This window comes from Dipodomys ordii, unplaced genomic scaffold (assembly GCF_000151885.1).
Source record: "Dipodomys ordii isolate 6190 unplaced genomic scaffold, Dord_2.0 Scaffold76, whole genome shotgun sequence".
Taxonomy (NCBI): Eukaryota; Metazoa; Chordata; class Mammalia; order Rodentia; family Heteromyidae; genus Dipodomys; species Dipodomys ordii.
The window spans coordinates 2,505,041-2,510,954 of record NW_012267292.1 but is presented as its reverse complement, the minus strand read 5'-3'; the positions used below and the strand labels follow the sequence as shown (position 1 = coordinate 2,510,954).

Here is a 5,914-nt window from a genome sequence, read left to right as displayed (position 1 = left end):
TCCTAACAAATGGGCAATGTCATTCTTTCTGATGAAGGCATAGAATTCCATTTTGTATATATATATATATATATACCACATTTTCTTGATCCATTCATCTACTGAGGGATATCTGGGTTGGTTCCATATCTTAGCTATGGTAAATAATACTGCAATAAACATAGTTGTGCTGGTAGCTTTAGTATGGTCTTGATTGTGATCATTTGAGTAAATGCCCAAAAGTGGGATTGCTGGGTCATAGGGGAGCTCTAGATGGAGGCTGGTGCTGGAGGGGATGTGGACAGAAGAGAACCCTACTGCATTGTTGGTGGGAGCGTCAACTTGTTCAGCCCATGATATTCTTTTTTATATATATAAAGTAGGAGCTTTACTTCTCCAGTGACATATTTATAGTTTAACATAAATTAGAGACCTGCTTGAACACCTTTCGGTGGTTCAGTCAAAGAGGTAAGACCTCCAGCTGGCTCACAACAGAAACGTCCACTCCTTGGCCCAGGTTTTGGAACTTGGCCAGCTTTGAGGTCATCTATCATGTCTTCAATATCTTTAGGTGTCAGATCCTCATAATAGTTGTCATTTATTTGAACCATTGGTGCATTTACACAAGCCCCTAAACATTCCACCTCTATAAGAGTGAAAAGTTTTGTCAGGTGTTGTCTCCCCAACCTTCAGTCCAAGCTTTTTCTGAATGGCATCCAGTATGCTGTAAGAGTTACGAAGCATGCAAGGTGTAGTAATACAGACCTGAATTTGGTATTTTCCAATTGGCTTTCGATTATACATTGTCTAAAAAGTTGCAACTTCATATACTCTCATTGGAGGTACTTGCAAAACTTCTGCAACCTTGTTCATAGTAGAGATGGTCAACCACCTATTCTGCCTTTGGGCTAAATCCAGGACTGAAAGCACAGCTGCTGCTTTGTGTCCTTCTGGATAGTTTTTTTACAATTGTTTCTATTCTCTTATAGTTTTCTGGTGTGAAATTAAATGGGATATCTGGGTTATTCTCAGGAGTATCTCTGTGCACAAATATGTCTCCTCCAGCACCATTTTGCACAGATGACTTATGCAAATTCCTTATTTGTTTTCCCTTGAGTTGAAGAGCTAAGGAACAATGCCCATGTCCAGAGTTCAAGGCCCACCACTGGGCAGTGAGGCTGGCTTCTCTGGCCTGAAATGCCAGGGAGAAGGACATGGCAGGCCAAACTGTTTGGTGGTCAAGGTTGCACTAAGAGAGAATGCAGAACATACCCTGAAAGCAGGGCAAGGGGGGCCCATGATATTCTTATCTCCAATTAACTATCAAAAAAAGAGCCAGAAGTGGTGCTGTGGCTCAAGTGCACCAGCCTTGAGCACAAAAGCTCAGGGATAGTACCCAATACCTGACTTCAAGCTCCAGCACTGGCACAAAAAAAAGTCAACAGTTAAGAGGGCTGGGTGACAATGTTATCAGACACTTTGTATTCATATACTGTTTTGTAGAATGGGAACTTCTTTGTACAAACACTTCAAGATAATAAAAAACTAAAAAATAAAAAGGACTTAATTACTGTATTGTTTGTAGTCTAATCAAGAGGTAAAGGTTCTGAGTCTTTTTGTCAGCTACTTTTGGAAAGCACGTTGCTCCTGGTAACTCTTTAGTCTTTGGATTCTTTTTTAAAACATTGGTAAGCACTGTGTTAAATAAAGTTTTCTTATTTGTATAATATTTTACCTCTTAAAGGGGCCTGAACAATTAAAAAAGAGTCAACCAAGAATTATGCATTGAGCAAAACTAACCTTCACAAGTGAATGAAAAATAAAAACTATCCCTGGATTAAAAAACAACAACAAAGATTGTTTACCACAAATCTGTCTTCAGTTATCTTCCATGTACTAGTTCATATTAACAGGAAGTGTCACCAAAGGCTCCCTGACCCCCACAGGGTGAAATCATAGACACTGGAAGTGTTGTACATGAAGGAAAATATTATATACTATGAATAATATTTTGCCATTTCTTTTCTTCCTCAAAAGCATAAGATTGTGTAAGCAGCAATTACAATACCATCTTCTCAGATCACTAATTTATCAGAATAATGCATATAACAAGTGTGACTTAAAAGAAATGTATGTTAAGTAAGATAACTTGAATTGGAGCTAGGCATGGTATCTCACTCCTGTAATCCCTGTTCTTAGATGGATGGAGACAAGATCACTCTTTGAGACATAGTACCCACTCCCCCACACAATATTATGGAGACCCTGTCTCAAATAACAAACCAGGAATTGAAATGAACATAAAAGAAGACATGAGTAAGGGTAGAAGAATTGAAGTCTCAGGCTAGATTGACAAAAAGAACAAGACCCTATCTGAAAAATGTTAAAAACAGCTGAAGTATGACTCAAATGGTAGAGTAAGCATGAGGAACTGAATTCAAAGCCCAGTACTACCCAGAAAAGATATGCATATTAAAATCTATACCATAATTACTAAGAGAAATTAATATCATTTATAAAAATAACAAAACAATGAACAAAAATACTTATTTTACACAAAAGAAAACAGTAAAAGAAGAATGGAAGAACACACAAAAAATATGAGAGCAACAGACAACAGATTTTAGAATCTGATAGCCATCAATAGACATTAATAATTACATTAAGTATAAAGGGACAATCTCCCATGAAAAAGATACAGATTACATCAGCATCATTTTTAAAAAGTAAAACTTGATAATATTCTGTGTACAGGAAAAATAGAATAGATTTAAAGACAACCATTAACATCAAAAGGACAACAAAGATAGGTAAATAATACTGTGAGACAACTGCAATAGCTAACATATTTAAACAAAAGAACATAGGTTAGAGACAAGAAGAGACATTTATAATGACAAAAAGGCCAACACATTGGGAAGGTGTACAATTACAACAGAGCCAAATGTATATTCATTTAAAAATAGAATGGAAAATATCCCATATATTAAAACTGACAGCATTGAAAGAAGAAATGCATAATAATGACTGCAATTATAATCATATATGAAATATTGTTATATATTTAACTCATTAATAGCACTAGAAATTTCAATATTCTTCTCTCAATAATAAAACTAGTCCAAAAATTGTAAGGAGTATAGAAAAAACATTCTCTGCAAATTCATCTGACGTTTGCACTGATTTCAGAGTACATTTTATTTTTCAGTTGCAACTACATATTATTTTATACATTCTACATAAAAGGAAGCATATTCAGAGGGCTGAAAATATTCTCAAGTAAATTTAAAAGATTGAAAAAATTCAGTTATTGAATTCAATAAGAGATAAAGACCAGGGGCTGGGGAGGTGGCTCAGTGGTAGAGCGTTTGCCTTGCATGCCTGAGGCCCTGGGTTCGATTCCTCAGCACCACATAAGCAAAAAGAAAAAAGCCGGAAGTGGTGCTGTGGCTCAAGTGGTAGAGCGCTAGCCTTGAGCTGAAGAGCTGAGGGACAGCGCCCAGGCCCAGAGTTCAGGCCCCATGACCAAAAAAAAAAGAGAGAGAAAGAACATAAAGAAATCTGGAAAAATCTTGAACATTCATTCAGTCATACACAATACTTCTAAGTCACCCCTAAGTTAAAGAAAAATAAAAGCAATTTTTTTTTGGTCATGGAGGCTGAACTCTGGGCCTGAGCACTGTCCCTCAGCTCTTCAGCTCAAGTCTAGCACCCTACCACTTGAGCCACAGTGCTTCCAACTTTTTTTCTGCTTATGTGGTGCTGAGGAATCGAACCCAGGGCCTCATGCATGTGAGGCAAGTGCTCTACCACTGAGCCAACTTCCCAGCCCTGGCAAATTTTTAAAGTATTGCAAATTGAATAAAAATGAGAATGCAATATAAATATATATACATATATTATCTAATGATATATAATAATACATATACATTATATACTGAGATAGCGAGAGAAATATAGACATATGCATATAGATAGATATGCCGTGTGTGTGGTGGATGTCTCCAATCCTTATTGAGAAGGAGGAAGCAGGCTGATCATGAAATAGAGACCACCCTGGGTAGTTAGCAAGTCTCTATCACAAAATCAATTTAAAAGGAAAAAGGCTGAGGACTTGGCTCAAGTAGCAGAGCACTTGCCTAGTAAACATAAGGCCTTGAGTTCATTCCTAGTTCTAAAAAAACATATTTTTGCATATATATTTTAAATCTTTATATTTTATGTGAAATTATAAATATATGCTATGTAAGCATATATTTAATAAATATTTTTATATTTTACATACAGTATATTGTGTGTTGTATAGCATAAATAGAATAGTACTATATTCCATATTAAATTTATATTAGATATAATATATAGTACATATAAATATATACTTTATATAATATATATGAACACTGTTCCCCAACTTCTTGATATGTTTATTCTGTAGTTATTATAAAGTGTCTCTCCTTATCTCTATTACTATTTTCTCTTATCATAAAGTCTATTTTGTCTATCAATAGGTAGATAAATATAGATAGGTATTAAATAAATAAATCAATAAGTGTGTGTGATTATGTGCCAAGGAATTTTTATGAACACTGAAATTTAAATTTTCTACAATTTATATGTATCATAGAATAACCATCCTTCTTTCTGAATTCTTTTGGCCATTTCAATATAAAACCACTCAGTTCACAGATGGAATATAAATCGACAATGGGTCAAATTTGGTCCACAGATCATAGTGTGTTCACATTCTTGTACAGATTATAGAGATATAAAGGAAAATAAATTCCAACTATCAAGCCCTATTGAGAAAGGGACGGTCTCTTTCTAACTCTGTATCCTGTCCAATTGACTCACCAGATAACTAAGTAGAAGTCTTAGCAACCCATAGAAGCCTAGGATGACCAGTGGAGGAGATTAGCTGGCTTACCAGAAGAAGCAGGTTACAGAAATATGAGTATGTCATTTTGTTTAAGTCCTAAAAGGAAATAACTAAAGCTGGGATCTTAACATAGTAAAATTCCACCCGCAGCAACATTATATTTTTTATTTCAATTAATCCTCACAAAGCTCTGTATCTAACCAACACTGAAGCTGAAGTTTGGCTAACTAACCAGCCTAAACTCCCATAAATATTAAGTGGCCAAATTAGAGATGGAAAAGATTGTAGCTCAAAGCTCAAGTGTTCTTTCACAAAGCGGAGCATCCTCCATTGATGGTCACAGTCTTATTTTTGCTGTTCCACGGCAGCTACATCCCACGTTCATTATGGCATTCACTCACTTGTCTAAAGGAGCTCTGAGTCTGGAGTCTAGCAATGGCTCTTCCATACCTTGTAGCTGTCACTCAATTTGCTTAAGCTTTTTCTGGCTAGGTAGTGGCAATGATAACAAAATTTTGTATCTCGCTAGATAATTCAGAAGAGCAAATAAGATAATGAGAGAAGATAAGAGTACAAGCTTTCTACACCCTGATGGTGGAATATGGAAGGACACTTGTGCTGAAACATAGAGTCTGGGATATGACAAGACACTTTCCTATTGAGCTACATGTCCATCCCAAATGGTGGAATTTCATGCACCCTTCACTGATTCTGGCCTAACTTTTTGTTTCCTTAGGTTTTTTTGTTTGTTTGGTTTTTACAAAAAGATGTTCCTCTGAGAATCAATTACTACAGTTTAGAAATGTATGTGAGGTTTTCAATAGGTGATGCATGCCTGGATGCAGCCCTGATTGAGGTACAGCCTCAGTGTGGGAGAGATCTGTATCTGCGGGTATTCAGATAAGTAGGACACCCTGTTCTGTATATAAGTCAATCTTTTACTGATTGGATTTCTACAACCCCCGCAACACGCCAGTTCCCGTGGATGGTATTTGGTGCTGTAATAACTAAATATAAAGTTAAATCTCTAATCACCCCTTCTTAAATCACAGCAGCATA

The 5,914-nt window shown here is 36.1% G+C and overlaps 1 pseudogene; it reads right to left on the bottom strand.

Annotated features, from left to right (window-relative positions):
* Positions 1-404: 404 nt before the first annotated feature.
* LOC105991697 lies at positions 405-1,195 on the bottom strand (annotated as a pseudogene).
* Positions 1,196-5,914: the final 4,719 nt, after the last annotated feature.